The following is a 17,861-nucleotide window of genomic DNA, read 5'->3' as shown; positions in this document are numbered from 1 at the left end:
CCCTCCTTATACTTTCAATAATAATTCCTTACTTCACATCACCCAAAGCTTCATTCACTCACTTAACAAATATTTTATTATGTGCCAGGGACCCCGAAGTGAACAAAGTTCCTGCTCTAGTGAATCTAATGTTCTAGTGGAGGGAGCAGACAATGCAGAAATAAACAAGCACACAGTGTACGGCTATGGTGGACAATGGGTGCTTTGGACAACAACAGAGCAGATGAGGGGGTGGGGAGTGTGTGTGAAAGGGTGGAGGGTAGTTGGTGGTTCCTATTACATACAGAGCCATCAGTTGACATCTAATGAGGTGACATCTGAGCCTGAAGGAAGTGAGGGAGTAAGAAGGTCCAAGCAGAGGGAAAGATTTCCAGGTAGCGCAAACAGCCAGTGCAAAGGCCCTGGGGCTGACATTGAGAGACACAATTCCTTACAGTCTTAAATGTAGTTTAAAAACACCAGCTGTATGTATTTCATGAAAGAATAATGAAAGAAAATACTTAAAAATGGTAAAGCTCTTGCTAAGCAAAAGCACTTTATTTTACCGGATTCTGTTATCATCGATTATAGCTCCTGAGAAGGGAACGGAGGGTCACCTCTCTGAGCTTCAGGGAGTTCACCTTTCAAAAGGAGAACTGTGTGCTTATCCTGCCTCTCGCCTTGTGGTGAGAATCAAAGTGACACCATGAAAAATGAAAGTTGCTCTGCTTCTGGTTTCATTTCCTACCGCAAGGTTGCCCGTGATTTTTTTTTTTTTTTTTTAACGCAAAACCCTCAAAGGCTCACTGCTGCCTAAAGAATAAGTGCCAGGCACCTGAGCACGACTTCACAGGGCCCTGGCCGTCTCATTTTTTACCCAGAACCCCCCACCCCCCACCCCACAACCCCATGCTCCAGTCAAAACCGGCTCTCATCTCAGCCCCTCTCTGCCTGGGATCCTCCTCTCCCTTCTCAAGCCTCAGCACCTAGGGGACAGGCGCCTTGGTGGTTAATGGACCCAGATCAGTGCCCCGCTGGCGCTCAGGTAGATAATGTGTCCACCTCTAAGCCGTTATAAAGCTCTTTCCAGACCATCTTCGAAGATCAAATCTTGGTACCGCCCAGCACTAGCTAGCTATGATGCCCCTGAACAAACCCCTGAGCCTGCTTCCCTATCTGCAGAGGGGTCCGGGACACCCTTTTGGTGGGCCTGGAGAGGACACGGGCCGGCGCGGGCACACACCGCGTCCGGACATCCGTGCTTCCGACTCTGGGGCGGGGCTGTAGGGCGGCTGACCGGGGTGGGGGGGGCCTCCAGAGGAGCAGGGTCTGGGGCTCGGGGCAGCAAAGGGGTGCGAGGGCTTCCCCGTAGTCCGTCCAACCCCGCCGGCCCAGAGTGCGGCCGGAGGGACCCCCGGGAAGTCCGCTCGGCGGGGCGCCGCACCCGCCCCCGGGCAGAGCTTCCCCGCGGCCACCACTCGGGGCCGCAGCCACGCCCGCGCGCTGACCCCGTCCACCCGCAGCCCGGGCCTGGCGTTCCGAGTAAGATTCCGGGGGCAGAGCCTGGCGGCGTGGTGATCATGCGCGGGCCGCGACGCGCGGCGCGCATGCCCAGTGCTCCCGGGAGGCGGAAGCTCGGAACGGGGACGCGGCCGGGCGCGCGCAGCGGCGGGAGGCGCGCGCCTCAGCAGGCCGCCGCGCACGCGCGGCCCGCGCCGACGCAGCACGGCCCCGAGGGCGCGAGCCCGCCGCCGCCGCCGGGCCGGGACTGCTGTGCGCCCGCGGCGTGAGGCGTGGGAGGGAGCGCGGCCCATCATCCGCGGCGCCGCCCGGTCGTCGTCTATCTTCGTCTCCCGGCGCCAGCGCGGTCCGAGTGAGTGCGGAGCCGGGGCCGGGGCGCGGGCAGGCTGGCGGGCCGACTCCCGGAGCTGGTTGTTGGCAGGGCCGCGGCCCGAGGGTGGAGGGCCGAGCGGGGCCGGACCGGGCAGTCCCGGCGGCGGAGACCGGCCCCTCCCGCGCCGGCCGCGGCCCCGGGAGGCCGGGGACGTGGGGAGGCCGGGGGCCCGAGGAGGCCGGGGGCTCGGGGGCGGGGGGCGCTTGGAGGCCGAGGGGTTCGGGGCTAGGAGACTCTGAGGGTCTCGAGGCCGGGGGACGTGAGGAGGCCGGGGGCTCCGGGAAGCAGGGGGCTTTGGGGGATGCGAGGAGGCCGGTGACTCAGGGAGGCTGGGGGCTCGGGGGACGCAGGGAGGCCGGGGAGCTCAGGGAAGATGGGGAGGCAGGGGGATTCGGGGCTCGGAGAGTCCGAAGGTCTGGAGGCCCGGGGCCTCGGGGAGGCCGGCCGGCCTCTGCCGGGGCGGGCCGAGTGCCTCCAAAACAAAAGGGGAGAGAGAGGAAGGAGGGGGAAGAGGGAATCCGCGGGGCCGCCGGGGGATCGGCCGGCCCGCGGGGCAGGGAAGGGTGGGCCTCGAGCCCGCGTGTGGGGCGGCGGGGCGGCTGCGTCCCCCGCGGCCCGCGCTCAAGTTTTGTGCAGCCCGGAGGCTGTCTCGGCGGCAGCCCTGAAGACCTGGCAGGATTCGTTGCGCTTCCTAAGTTTCCTCCTCTTCTCGCCCCAGCCCCCAACTCCGCGGCGCCCGCCGAGCAAGCTGGAAGCACTCTGGGTCCTTTCCTGGCACCCCATTCTTTCTCAAAGGAGTGTGTGTGTGTGTGTGTGTGTGTAGGGTGTGTGTGGGGTGTGTGTGTGTGTGTGTACGCTGTTACTTGGCTTTCTTTGATTGCCGGATTTTGTAGCTCAATGCATTAAGGGTAAAGGTTTTTGTTTTTGCCATTTCAACAGTGTCTTATTCTTGCTTAGGTAGCCTGCAGCTGGGTTTTTGGCAGTGAGACCAAGAGAATAGTAATATTGTGGTATTCATGGGAACTGGTTGAAATACGGTCACGTTGAAGGCGATGTAAGAGTTTGGGGGTCTGTATTTAAGACGACCGTCATTGGGATTCTTACTTAGGATGTAAACATCTTCGTGGTTGGAAAAACAGGCCATTACTGTTCAAAATGCAATACCAGAGCCTCACCTTTAATACTGTATTTGTAAAACGGGTAATGAAAATAGTCTTTTCATTGAAATGACACAGCCAAGCCCTCAGGTTAGTTGTCCTGTCTTTGACAACCTCTGAAAAGTGGGAGGAAAGTATGTGGATGAAGTGATTTAAGATTCACAGTAAATTAGCATTCAGCGTACTTTGTTGAGGTACCGTGTAGATAATATTTTGGTCCAGTTGTACTATTGAGTTAATGTTTAAAACCCTGTAGTATTTAAACACATGAAACTTTTAAAGGAAGTTTGTGTTTCAACTTTCAATTCATAAAGATAGTATGTCTTAGTATCTTTATGAGTATATTGTTTTATATTTTTGGCTACTCTTGGAGGGGAAAAACTAGTTGAACTTGCCATTAGTCTCTTCTGAACACTTGTGTACTAACTGCTGCTGAAACAGCAAGATCAAATATTATAGATTCTCCTCAGAAGAATTTCTTTCAGGTCATTATCAAATAATCCAGTTTAATAACGAGCACTGGAAAATATCGTTTAAAATACATGTTCCCATGTAAACGTGGCCCCATAAGACTTCATGAAAGGACTGAATAGAAGGACTATACATCATTCAGAGGTGATGCATTGAGAAGCAAGTGCTTGGCTAAATAAAGACATTGAATCCAAAACTTAGTATTTATGATGTGGGGCAAAGAATGCTGCAACTCCTACAGGAGATCGTCTGAGGCTGTCTGTCACGGAAAGTGAGTAGTAAGTGTTAGATCAGGAGTGATCAGGAGTGTTAGATCCACTAGTGCAGCGGTTGCTAAGTGTCTGGGGAAAGCGGGAGTTAGGAATGGCAGTAAGGATCATTAAAACATTTTTAGCTAAACTCTTCTCTGTAACACTCCATGCCCTTTGTTGGAAAGTACAGAAATTAATGTTCCAATTCTCAAAGCTGGGTTCTTCAGCTAGACAACTTTTCTTACTAGAAAGTTGGAGAAATTGTCTAAATAACAAAATCGTATCGTTAAATTGTTCCCTTTAAGAAAAAATACTGATGAGCTTCCTAAGAAGAAATTATTGTTATATTTTGTATATACATATATAGTCTACGGTGCTATAAAGTGTTACGTGTAGCAAAAGATAATTTTGAAAATTACTATCTTTGCATGTTATTTTGAGTTATAGTGAGGTGGGATCTTAGTTCATATCTCTAAAGGTTTTATGGAAACCTTGTTTTCCAATATTTTAATGTGTCTTAATTTTGAGAAAAATAATTAAAAATTGTCTTAAGGGTAACAAAAGATGCAATTCAAATTGTTAATACAGTATGTAAATCTTTAATTTTTTTAAATTAAACATTTTCAGTTTAGACATTTTCAGATAGAATAAATCTTGTTTTAAATTTCAGTGGCATTAAAAAAAGTTCTGTTACTTTTGATTACTGTAGCTTTATAGTATAGTCTAAAGTCAGGGAGCCTGATTCCTCCAACTCCCTTTTCTTTCTCAAAATCTCTTTGACTATTCGGGGTCTTTCGTGTTTCCACACGTTTTTAGATTTTTTTTGTTGTTGTTCTAGATCTGCAAAAAATGCCATTGGTAAAAAGTTCTCCTATTTTTATCATATTTGTGAAATGAGTTTTTAAATAAGTTTTTTTTGCTAGTAAATCAGAAAAGTGTAGTTTCTGAAGTACTTTATTTTGCTGTAAAGCTCTAGTTTAAGAACATATTTTCATTAGTTTCCTCTTAGTGAAATCCCTTAAATAATTAGAAAAAATTACTGTGGGGATCTTTGAGAATTTTCACTGATGTCTGTATTTAAAATGTTAACTTAAAAAATTTGGGCAGAGTAAATGACCTTACTTGAGTCAATAGTAATAAACTCCAAGAAGTTTATGAATGCAAATAAGCATTCAAATGTTAAGTTGCTTATCACCCTTTAGAAGGATCCCTGGAATGGAGAAGGATGGAGAGCAGCTCCAGCTTGCCTTGGGTGCACCTGTGTTTCTCTAGCTCACCCAGATACATTCAGAAGTTATGGTTTTTTTCCTTTTTTTCTGTAAAACAGTGTTTAGTAGTGGATTATTTGAGCCCTTTATTGCTTTTTCTCTCTACTGACATTTTGGCAGGGTTCTTTTTCTTCTTCATTTCATGACTACCAAAAGGCAACCCAGTGCAAGAGAAATGAAATTCATATGTACCAGTTTCTGGCATTAGTTTCTAGGAATTGTGCTAAATCTTATCATTCAGAACTGTACAAATGTGTTTCTGATTGTAAATCAGCAGAGGAGCCCCCTCTGTTTCTATCTGTAACAGTTGTATTGTTTTTTACTAGGCTCTGTGATGGAAATGAAATTCAGATACACATATATAGTTAAACTTTCAGTTTAAATGGAATTTTTAGCAAAACTGTTAATTATAGTCTGATTTGCATAAATAGTAAGGAAATGATTTATAGACATAGTAGGAAATAAATGTTTCCCCAAGTGGCACTATTCCCACTCTTTAGCAGTTGGAAGCCTCAGAGAAAAATACTAGTAGCATCACCACAAAGTTTACCTATTTTTAAGGACACAAAGGTGTTTCCTTACAAACTTTGTACTTAATTAAAATAATCCTACCTAAATCTTATTTATGTACATAGCTATTTATTATAAGCTTTTTCACATTTTTCACATCAAGAAGAATGACTGAAGTTACACATTTGAATATTTGCCAGTGGTAGGGGAAGAACTGCATTTGTTAAACACCATGTGCCAGGCCTGAGCTGGGTGCCATAGTGCTTTATCTCCTTTTTTACTCGCTAGAACTACTGAGTTGTACTGTTGTCTGTATTCTCCTTTTGTAGATGAAACCCTGCAAGCATCGAGTTAGAGTAGCTCGCCCGGGTCCTCAGCCCACAGTGGTGGACGGCTTGGACAGACCCGAGGGACTCTGCAGTGCCAGCTCCTAATAGCCTGCCTGCGGCCTCCCTGGCTGGAAAAGCAGCAGTCTGTAAAATCTTAATCCAGTCTCTGCAGTAGGAATAAGTAGTGTGCTAGTGTAATGACCATGTCTGGGAAAGTTTAGATAATTGTATTTTCTATTTGAATCCGACGCTTTCAGATCATGAAGTTCTGATCTGGCCAACATAGTATAGGTAAACATTTTAATTAATATACCAAAATTGTTTAATTATTTGAAATTAATTTAGAATTAGGTAAAGTATATAATGCATGATGATACTTCTTATTTGTCAAGATGTGCTTTAGTAACTTCCACATTTACAGTTTTTTCATTGGTGACTTTTTTGAGGGGTTGATGTTTGAAGACAGTTTTGTGGGAAGCAAGGAGTATGTAAGGGAAAAGCAAATTGCACATTTCTCACACCGGTATGAGCCCCTTGTAGTAATCCTAGTATTTACAACCTCTGATACATTGCTGGTCTATAAATGTTTCTGAAATGAATGTGCTTACTCTCACCAACTTAGAATTTTCCATTCTGCTTTTTTTAAAATATATTTTTAAAATTAATTTAATTTTGGCTGCATTGGGTCTTTGTTGCTGCATGTGGGCTTTTCTCTAGTTGCAGTAAGCAGGGGCTGCCCTTCACTGTGGTGCGCGGGCTTATTGCTGTGGCTTCTCTTGTTGCGGAGCACGGGCTCTAGGCACATGGGCTTCAGTGGTTGTGGCATGCAGGTTCAATAGTTGTGGCGCACGGGCTTAGTTGCTCCGCGGCATGTGGGATCTTACTGGACCAGGGCTCGAACCTGTGTCTCCTGCATTGGCAGATGGATTCTTAACCACTGTGCCACCAGGGAAGCCCCATTCTGCTTTTAAGAGTCGGCATATACTCTGCTCCTTTATTTGGGGCCAGTGAACCAAGACCAAGGCTTAGAAGAACCTAAACGGTCGTGTCTGTGTGCTGTGTGTGCCTAGGATCTCCCTTCTGCCCCCATATTCTGTATTGAAAGTAGTCCAAGGTGCTCGTCATGTCTACTGGTGACCAAAACATGCATTTGTCTTTGCTGGCCTAAAGGAAGAGCTTAAATGATTTTACACATTACATGTTTTTAGTGGCTTGTGTGTCTTCTCGTGAGGATTTAAGCACCATGAGGGCAGAAACTTTGTTTTACACACTTTTCCATCTTCAGTACCTGACACAATATTTATTGAGTAGAATAACCCAGACTTATTAATTATTGGAGAACAGCTATTACATCCGTTAGCTGTCTGCGTTTTGTTTGCCTTGGTAAAGGACCTCACTTTAAAACCACATAGGACTTGATACCAGGGAAGAATTGGCTTATCGTGTTTTCACCTTTGTCTGCTTTATTTTAGATTACCACTGTCATCAGACTCGGGCCAGGGAAAAAATACTGCTCTGCCCCTTGACAGTTTTGTTCTTTTTTTCTAGAAACTGATCCTGTATAATTGATCTTGTGTTCTTTAGGACTCATCCTAAGTTCTGCAGACATAGAAAATTGCTCAAGGTGACACAGAATGAGCGGGACTTGTAAAAGCTCCTTCATTACTGGTCCAGAAGCTCTAACGTGTCTTTTACTAATCAGCTGGATTCATTGGCTGCTTTACAAGAGTTTTCCATTATGCCCTGAAACCATTTTCAAAAACCCATTTTCGTATGGCTGCAGTGCCAATTACATATACAACATGCCAGCTTTCCCTTGCCGTGACAGGTCACTTACCTTTACTTAGGGGAAAGTCAACATTTGGGTAAAAAAGAGCAGTTTGTTCTTCCTCAGCGAGTTCCCCCTTAGTCTTGCTGTACGGTGTGGGGAAACAGGCACTCTCACAGAGACCAGGAAGCTTCAGGTTGTTGAATTGGTTCTCAAAGTAGCCACAGGTTAGAAGTGCAAATGCTCCTGCCCCGCTTCTGACCTGCTGAATCTGACTCTGGGGGGCGGGGCCGGTGGTCAGTTTCAGCTTGCTGTCAGGAGCTTTTGATGCACGCTAATGTTCGTGGACCACTGCTTTAGAGTGTTTTAAAAGAAACGCCAGTTGTAGCAGGCAGACATCAGTCATAAATGGCAGAGGTACGTGTATGGTCTTTTTGACCACTTAGATTTGCTAATGAGGTTGCCTTCCTGTCAGGACTCTTAAACATGTTCCTAAGGGTTTTTAGAGTCTTGAGAAGACCTCACAACTCCTTTTGTTGAGTAGGGAGTTTGACTGTTTTCTGCTGAGACCACTTAATTATTTTAATTGAATCTCGGCGTGGATTTTAAATGAACTCTTATGTTGAAGTGGCAGTTTGTGTGGCTCCTGGACTTGTCGCTTTTGGCAGATAACAGGAGAGTGTGTACATGTGAGTGCTTAAGGCACACGTTCCCTGGTGGTTTTGCTTTGGTGCTGAAAAATTGGCTAGCTTTATACTAGAGTCAGGGTGATTGCCAAGTCTTGGGGTGACTAATGAAGCAGCATTGTGTGAATTGATTCTATGCCTAGCATTACATTCATATCTAAGTTTAATGAATTTCGTTTTGCCTTTTGTCCTTTCCTTTCTTTCCTAAGAAGGCGGCTAAGTGAAAGTTAGTGCACCAAATGGGATTGGCGATGTGCCTTGTGCAGAATTAGATGCATCTGTTGGTAAATAGACTTATTATAAGCTGACGGACAAGGATTCTGTATTATCTTTTCCTCATGCTGCCATAGTAGATGGTCAGTCAGTGATTGTTTGATGATTGAAGAAGAGTCTCTCATGCTGAGGTCCTGGAATTACAGAGACTAAAGCAAATGACGCTGTTGTGGGCCTTTTGTGGTAAGGGGTCTTTTTTTTTTTGGCGGTACGTGGGCCTTTCACTGCTGTGGCCTCTCCCGTTGCGGAGCACAGGCTCCGGACGCGCAGGCTCAGCGGCCATGGCTCACGGGCCCAGCCGCTCCGCGGCATGCGGGATCTTCCTGGACCGGGGTACGAACCTGTGTCCCCTGCATCGGCAGGCGGACTCTAAACCACTGCACCACCAGGGAAGTCCAAGGGGTCTTTTAAGTGTGTGAAAGTTGTTACAAAGGTAGAGACGAAGAACTCGTCAAAGGCAGAAGGAATTAGGTGTAATGTGATCTCATTTGGAGCTCTTTGGAACAATTTCTTTCTCCTTAAAGTTGGTCAAGTGAAATTAAAGGTCGCATTAATGTGACTCCCATTAAATGTATAGCTGTCTGACCAGTATTCGTGGGGGATTGGTTCCAGGACCCTCCTCGGATACCAAGTTCCTTGGATGCTCAAGTCCCTTACCTAAAATGACGTAGTATTTACATACATACCTTTAAATGCACACCCTCCTGTATACTTTAAATCGTCTCTAGATTACTTACAATACCTAACACAGTGTAATGCTATGTAAATAATTGCCAGTGTGGCAAGTTCAAGTTTTGCTATTTGGAACTTGCTGGGATTTTCCCCCAATATTTTGAGCCTCGAATGCGGAACCTGAGGATGCAGAGGGCAAGTGCATTTGAGTGTGCCTGGCCCAGAGCAGCTTCTCAGTGGATGTCAGTGGATGGTTCTCCTGGGACCCCGCCCTCCCTAACCATTAGGCTGCATCCCCTGAGCAGCCTTCTCTCTGATTACAGCTTCAGCGCATCCCCGTCTGTCTCTGTTCCCCTGTCAGTCTCCCCTCCCAGCGCCTTGGGGTCATTTCTGTAGTATTATTACCACCTTGTGGTTTTATTTTATTTTTTAAAAATTTTATTTATTTATTTATGGCTGCGTTGGGTCTTCGTTGCCGCGCGCAGGCTTTCTCTGGTTGCGGTGCACGGGCTTCTCGTTGCGGTGTCTTCTCTTGTTGTGGAGCACGGGCTCTAGGCACGCGGGCTTCAGTAGTTGTGGCTCATGGGCTCTAGAGCGCAGGCTCAGTAGTTGAGGCGCACGGACTTAGTTGCTCCGCGGCATGTGGGATCTTCCCGGACCAGGGCTCGAACCTGTGTCCCCTGCATTGGCAGGCGGATTCTTAACCACTGCGCCACCAGGGATGCCCCCCGCCCTGTGGTTTTAAATAGCCTTTTCTTGGTTATAATGAGGTTGCACATCTTTTTATACATTTACTGGCCATTTGTATTCACTGGTTTGTGAAGTGCCCATATTTTTCTATTAGTTTTAAAGAAATTTATTTGTAGACTTCTGTATATTCAGAGCACAGGTCCTTTGTTGCTTATATATTTTGCCACTGCCTCTTCCTACTTTGTCATGCAGTTTCAGTAGCTTGGTGGGTTGGTTTTTTTCTTTTTTGAATGAAGAGAAGTTCTTAAGTTTAATGTAGTGCAGTTTATCAGTCTTTTCCTTTATAGTTGGTGCTTTTTGTGTCTTTCCCTACCCTGAGATAATGAACTTAATTCCTGTTATTTTCTAAATACTTTATGATTTTGCCTTTCCCCTTTATAATTCTCTTGGAATTGATTTTGGTGTGTAGTGTGAAGGAGGAATCCACTTTCGTCAACATGTGGACATCTTAGTTGTCCCAACACCATTTCTTAAAAAGAATAAATGCTCCTTTCCCCCAGTGCTCTGTGGTGACACTTTTGTTGTAAATGAAAGGTCCATATATATGTGTGTGTCTGGACTCTATTTGATCCCTCTGGTACTAAGCTGCCTACAGTATTGTAGCTTTATAATAAGTCTTATCTCCTCGTGGACCTCTTCCCACTTGATTCTCCTTCAAGTATGCCTTGGCTATCCTCAACCCTTTGCAGATCTGTATATGTTTTAGGATCACTTGGCAACTTCCCAAAAAATTCTTCCGGTTGTTGTTTGGGATGACATTAAATGTATAGATCAACGTGTAGAGAATTGATTCTGGATTTGGGTTATTACGGATAAAGCATATGAATATTTTTGTACGAATCTTTTTGTGGACCCAGGCTTCTATTTTTTCCTGGGGATGGTTGTTTAGGATTGTAATGGCTGGATCATATGGTAGGTGTCTGTATAGCTTTTTTTTTTTTTTTTTGCGGTACGCGGGCCTCTCACTGTCGTGGCCTCTCCCATTGCAGAGCACAGGCTCCGGACGTGCAGGCTCAGCGGCCGTGGCTCACAGGCCCAGTCGCTCCGCGGCATGTGGGATCTTCCCGGACCGGGGCATGAACCCGCGTCCCCTGCATCGGCAGGCGGACTCTCAACCACTGCGCCACCAGGGAAGCCCAGCTTTTTTTTTTTTTTAACATCTTTATTGGAGTATAATTGCTTTACAATGTTGTGTTAGTTTCTGCTGTATAACAAAGTGGATCAGTTCTATGCATACATATATCCCCATATCTCCTCCCTCTTGCGTCTCTCTCCACCCCTCCCTAACCTACCCTTCTAGCTGGACACAAAGCACCGAGCTGGTCTCCCCGTGCTATGCAGCTGCTTCCCACTAGCTATCTATTTTACAGTTGGTAGCGTATATATGTCCGTGCCACTCTCTCACTTCGTCCCAGCTTACCCTTACCCCTCCCCCGTCCTCGAGTCCATTCTCTACGTCTGCATCTTTATTCCTGTCCTGCCCCTAGGTTCGTCAGAACCATTTTTTTTTTAAGATTCCATATATATGTGTTAGCATACGGTATTTGTTTTTCTCTTTCTGACTTACTTCACTCTGTATGACAGACTCTAGGTCCATCCACCTCACTACAAATAATTTCATTTCTTTTTATGGCTGAATAATATTCCATTTTATATATGTACCATATCTTTATCCATTCGTCTGTCGATGGACACTTAGATTGCTTCCATGTCCTTTACATGTTGTAAATAGTGCTGCAGTGAACAGTGTGATACATGACTCTTTTTGAATTTGTGTAGCTTTTTTTTTTTAATTAATTAATTAATTAATTTATTTTCGGTACGCGGGCCTCTCACTGTTGTGGCCTCTCCTGTTGCGGAGCACAGGCTCCGGACGCGCAGCCTCAGCGGCCATGGCTCACGGGCCCAGCTGCTCCGCGGCATGTGGGATCTTCCTGGACCGGGGCGCGAACCCGTGTCCCCTGCATCAGCAGGCGGACTCTCAACCACTGCGCCACCAGGGAACCCCCAGAATTTGTGTAGCTTTTTAAGAAAGTGCCAAACTGTGTTCTGAAGTGGCTGTACCGTTTGACATTCCTACCAGCAGTGTATGAGAGTTCCAGTTGCTCTGTATCATCAGGGCAACATGATGGTTAGTCTTTTAAGTTTTTGCCATTCTAATAGGTGTATCATGGTATTTCATTGTGGTTTTAACTTACATTTCCCAAATGCCTTAATAACACTGAGTATCTTTTTATATGTCTACTTGCCATCTGTATATCTTATTTGGTGTTCAGATCTTTTGCCCATGAAAAAACTTTTTCGTACGGGTGGATTCTTTATATATTCTGGATACAGGTCCTTTGTGAGATACTCTCAATGCTTTCCTCCCATGTTGTGGCTTGTTTTGTGCATTCTCTTAACAGTGTCTTGAAGAGCAGAAGTTACAAATTTTGATAATGTCCCATTTATCAATTTGTTCTTTTATGGATTGTGCTTTTTTGGTGTCATATTTAAGAAATAGTTGCCTAACCTAGGTCACAAAGATTTTCTCCTGTTTCCCCCTCCCCTCCCTAGAACATTTATAGCTTTAGGTTTTCCATTTAGGTCTGTGATTGATTTTGAGATAATTTTTGTTTGTGGTGTGGGATATGGGTCCACATTACTGGGAGGACTCTTTCGAGGCCTAAATGAAGGTAGCTCCCTCCAGAGCGCATTTGTTTCTGCTGCAGCCAGTCTGGGACCACCTTAAACCAAGTCCAAGGTTTGAGGTGTTCTGGACCACACAGAGCTGTCATTCTCTTGGTGAGCTGATTCACTGCTGGCTTACTCTCATCCCGAGCTGTGTAGCTTTTGAGGTCCTGCTTAGGGAGGTAGGATTAGACACTTTGGGGGGCCCGGCTTTGACTCCTGTCCCTCTTTCCCTGCACTGTTGTGAAAAGGAAAGTCGAAAATTTCAGAATTGTCAAATGACTTCCGTGCAGAGGTGGTTTCTCTGCTTGTTTCTCTCTGGGTTCCTGAGTTCACTTTAATTTTGTTATTTCCTTCTTGTCCTGTCATTTTCTGGTTGCTTTTAAGATTTTTAAAGTATTCTATCCGTCTTTTTAAGCCTTTTTCAGGGAAGGGTTGGACCAAACAACGTAGCCTGCAGTTAAGGAGCCAAGGAAAGTTCTTTTTCATTTCACTCCAGTGTCTAGAGTCTAAACCTGGACCCGCCGTCGCCTATAGTAGCCGCTAGCCACGCGTTTAAGTTAAAATGGAATCAGATTTAAAGTTCTGTCCAACAGCCAGGCTAGCCCCGTTTCCAGGGCTCAGTACCCACACGTGACTAGCGACTCCCCCTTGGACGGTGCAGATGGGGAGAAGGTTTTCACGGTTGCGGGAAGTCCTGCTGGGCAGCGCTGGCTGGACCGAGAGCCTCTGCGGGGAGAGCTTCTGCGGGGCCTCGTGGCGGCGAGTCTGCCCCGGAGAACCGCTAACGGAGCTGCCCTTGCTGCTTAAGGTTGGCCATTTTCTGGAATCTGCCTGCAGCCAAACATGGCTGAGCCCCTTAAGGCTTCTGGGGAAGGCTCTCCATGAGGTGGGTGTGGGTCGCAGGCTGTGGCTGTCAGGGTGCGGATGGGGAGGGCAGACCGCGGGGCGCTCACAGATCTGCTGATGGAACTGGCATTTGGGGAGAACGCTCAGCATGCGCTGAGTCCCTGCCCTGAGCGGGTCGTAGTCCAGTGACCAGGCAGCGGCAGTGCCATGTTTAGCAGGTGCTGGGCAGAGCTGTGGGGGACTGCAGGACACTGCCACCCCATCCCAGGGGTCAACAGAAGGAGCCTGGCGGGGAGGGGGAGGAGGAGGGGAGAGTGTTCTAGGCGGAAGGAAAGCACAGGCAAAGCTACATGTTGGTGGGAACGTGCAGAGATTGGTTTACTGCACCGTACGTTGGATTCTAGCGTCGAGAGAGGTGGCAGAAACCACGGATTTAAGAAAATGTCACAAAAGGATATTCCATCCATTCACTGACTATTCGCTGTGAATTGGTAAGAGGATTATTAGTGCTGGGGCTGTGTCGGAAGCTCTCTTTGTAGCTCACAGAGCATTAGGATAAGAGCACGTGCTGCAGCAGCCCCCGCTGCCCCTTTCTGCTGCAGGGCGCCCCGGATGCTGGGCGCGATTCAAGGAACTCGGGGCATGCGCACTTAGCCGTGTCTGTAGCCTGCTGCTCTGGGAAGAAGGGTTCAGCTGGCTCAGTAAGTGCAGCCTGGCTGCAGGGGCTCTGTCCGAAAGACAGGGTGGTAATTGGGACTGAGGGTGGGGAGGGGAGAGGTTGGGGCCACAGACATGGGCTTGTCATGTCAGTCCTCTTCGTGGCCACCTGTGGAGTCGCCTGCCAGCACTCCTCTGCTTCATTTTGGGATCAGAGAGCAAGCAGAAGAGGTGAAAGCTAATTTAACTGTACCAGGGTATGTTGAACTGATAAACTACCTCAAAATCCAGTGTGTGCGTGCTCTGTATCAGGGCTTCTCAAACTTGAACAGGCACACACATCACCCAGGGATCTCGTTAGGTTTTAGGTTCTAATTCAGTCTGTCTAGGGTGGGGCATCAGATCTTGCATTTCTACCAGGCTCTCAGGTGGTGCCGTGCTGATGGTCCCTGGGCCCCACTTTGAGTAGCAAGGTACTGGTTTGCAAAGTATGGGTCATAAGATGACGTTGCCTTACTTAGTTGGAATGTTGAATAACCACTGGCAGTGCAGTTGTGAAGGGCGTGGCCTTGGAGCCAGACTCTGACTCTCTGGTCTTGGGCTAGTTTGTTAACTTCTCTAACTCCATTTCCTTGTCCTTTAAATTGGCCAAATAATAGAACCATAGGCTGATGAGAGAATGAGGTGGTACGCAGCATGTAAGGTTCTGGTGTTCACTAGTGTGTGACCTTTTGAGATATTTCACAAAAGGTAATAACTATTAAAAGTAAACATTTACAGTAAAAGTTTGCCAGTTTTCAAAGTTCTCAGTCCTCCCTGCATCATTGCCCATTTTGTAATATTGCAGCTCAAAGAGAATGGGGGTATTTCTTTCATTTACTGCTGTATACACAGAACGTAGAGGCACAGCTGATACAGCTTGTTTTCCTGTGGGTGAATGTCCTTTGACTTTCTCAGCTCGTTGCTGTCAGCCTCTTCCTTTCTGCTAGGGTCAGAAGGTGCAGTGCTGTGTCTTCACATAGATTTTGTTTTTTAATTTATTTATTTTTGGCTGCGTTGGGTCTTCGTTGCTGCGCACGGGCTTTCTCTAGTCGTGGCGAGTGGGGGCTACTCTTTGTTGCGATGCTCAGGCTTCTCATTGCGGTGGCTTCTCTTGTTGCGGAGCACAGGCCCTAGGCGCGCAGGCTTCAGTAGTTGTAGCACGTGGGCTTCAGTAGTTGTAGCACGCGGGCTCAGTAGTTGTGGCTCGCGGGCTCTAGAACGCAGGCTCAGTAGTTGTGGCGCACGGGCTTATTTGCTCCGCAGCATGTGGGATCTTCCCGGACCAGGGCTCGAACCCGTGTCCACTGCATTGGCAGGCAATTCTTAACCACTGTGCCACCAGGGAAGCCCCTCATGTAGATTTTTAAATAAGCATTTTTTAAAGAAGTTGCCAGTAGTAAGGGTGATGGAAAGCCGTTTTATACTAAGGATTCTGAAACATGCATAAATGGGAATTGTGTGAGTTTCTATTACATGAGCATTATACTTAATAATTAAAGTTAAAATATGAATCTTCAATTTTATTTTAAAACTTTGTGGAAATTTTCAGACATATGCAGAAACAGAATGTTGTAACGAACTCTCTGTATTCATCACCACCTTTAATGGGCATCATTAATTAATATTAACTCTAATCAGAGATACTGGCTTATTTTTAAAAGATGTGAAGGCACTTGCATCGGGAACATATATGCTAATGTTGGCCAGATATTGTGGCCCTTGCTAAAATGTGACATAACAATTCATGACACATTTCTTTCAGAAGACTGGAAGGGATCGGGTGTAACTGTACTGCTTTTTTAAGTCAGTGATGCACAGAAACATCTAATAGTCCTAATGAGCTGGGTGTTAAGCAAGGCTGGAAACTGGAGTGGAAAAGTCCTCCCTCCCTCCCTCCCTCCCTCCCTCCCCCCTCCCTCCTCCCTCCTCCCCCCTCCCTCCTCCCTCCTCCCTCCTCCCTCCTCCCTCCCCCCTCCCCCTCCCTCCCTCCTCCCTACTTCCTTCCTTCCTTCCTTCTTTCCCTCCCTCCTTCCCTCCCTCCCTCCTTCTCTCCCTCCGTCACTTTCTTCCTCCCTCCCTCCATCACTTTCTTCCTCCCTCCCTCCGTCACTTTCTTCCTCCCTCCCTCCGTCACTTTCTTCCTCCCTCCCTCCCTCCCTCCCTCCTTCCTTCCTCCCTCCCTCCCTCCCTCCTTCCTTCCTTCCCACCCTCCCTCCCTCCCTCCCTTTCTGTTTTTCTTGTACTTGAGTCAAAATAAACAGTAGTTTTCTTTGCTGTCTTGCTTTAATGCTCCTGATAGCAGTACATATCTTGTTTTTTAAAACTTAGTCATTAGGATGGAGAAGCAGCATGAAGCTTTAATAGAACAAGGTTCATTAGAGAAATACACTTAGTGTATTAGTCTTTTTCAAAAAATGATTTTATTAAACATTGAAGAGATACAGAAGAACATGTGTAAGATGTGTGTAAGGTGTAGATCAAGAGTGCTCTGATCTCCCAGAGGAAGGTACCCGAGTCCGCAGAGGTGAGCTTCCTCGTACTGGCCCAGACAGGACACATTTGGGCTCTGCAGGCCACCTACAGCTTCTGTCCCCAGTACTCAGCCCTGCCATTCTGGCACAAAAGCAGCTGTGTTAAAGGAGTGAGTTGTCTGTGTTCCAGTACAACTTTATTTCTGAACCCTGAAATTTGAATTTCATGTAATTTCACATGCAACAAAATGTTATTATTCTTTTAATAATTTCTTTAATCATATGCAGTGTAAAAACCTTTCTTAGCTCATGGGCTGTACAAAAACAAGCAATGGGGCCACCCTGGTGTAGAGAAGAATAAAGCAAGCCTAGCACCTACGGCCCAGCTGCAGCAGTGGAGCATCCCCACTCTGAAGGCCCGCCTGCTGCCCACCGCAGCCCGCCTCCCACATCGTGAAGCCTGCATAGCTATCCTGCCTCAGCCCCCTTAGCTACAGCCTCCTTCTTCAAGGCCTGGAGTCATTTGTATTTTACTCACTTTTATTTTCTTTGTCACTTGGCTGTGACAGAAAATCTCAGGGCAAAATGTCTGTTCACTACTGTATCCCCAGCATTTAAAACAGCGGTCACTGAATGCATGTTGCGTTTATCATTTCTTATTTTTGTGTTAGTTTTGTCTGTGTTGAACTTTCTATTAGGGAATCACACTACACGTGACTTGCCTTTTCCCACTCAGCACTGTGATTGAGACCCGTAGGAGGTGCCGTAAGTGATCAGTACGTTCACTTTCACTGTTGTGTAACCTTGTCTCCAGTTGATGGGCATTTGTGTGGTTTGCCGCCTTGCTCTTGCAAGCGCTGCTGACACGTCTTTGGCTGCCCACGTGTGTGGATGTGTCCAGCCGGCCCACGTGGGAGTGTGATGCCGGTTCTGGGCTGGCCAGCCTTCAGCTTGACTGCTTACTGCCAGATTGCTTTTAGAGTACCCCTGCCAATTTACATCCCACTCCTGGTTGCTCTGCATCCTTGCTAGTAGTTTATTTTGTCTTTTCAGTTTTACCATTCTGGTGGTTATGTAATAATATCTTGTGGCTTTAAATTGAATTTCTCTTATTACTAACTTTGTTGATACTCTTTTAATATATTGGTCATATCTCTTCTCTCT

At 46.7% G+C, this 17,861-nt stretch overlaps 1 protein-coding gene across 7 annotated transcripts in view; it reads left to right on the top strand.

Moving 5' to 3' along the window:
- Positions 1–1,643: 1,643 nt before the first annotated feature.
- PTK2 (protein tyrosine kinase 2) overlaps positions 1,644–17,861 on the top strand; it is a 253,025-nt gene continuing 236,807 nt past the window's right edge. For 3 of the 7 annotated variants that reach the window (XM_049700344.1, XM_049700341.1, XM_049700343.1), the window contains exon 1: positions 1,645–1,852. The gene's annotated coding sequence lies outside the window, so the exon portion shown is untranslated. Of the gene's footprint in view, positions 1,853–17,861 lie in introns of all 7 variants that reach the window. The other 4 variants (XM_049700354.1, XM_049700355.1, XM_049700351.1 and 1 more) reach the window with 4 other exon arrangements.

This window comes from Orcinus orca, chromosome 17 (assembly GCF_937001465.1).
Source record: "Orcinus orca chromosome 17, mOrcOrc1.1, whole genome shotgun sequence".
In the NCBI taxonomy this organism is placed as follows: Eukaryota; Metazoa; Chordata; class Mammalia; order Artiodactyla; family Delphinidae; genus Orcinus; species Orcinus orca.
This window is presented reverse-complemented; position numbering and strand designations above follow the sequence as displayed.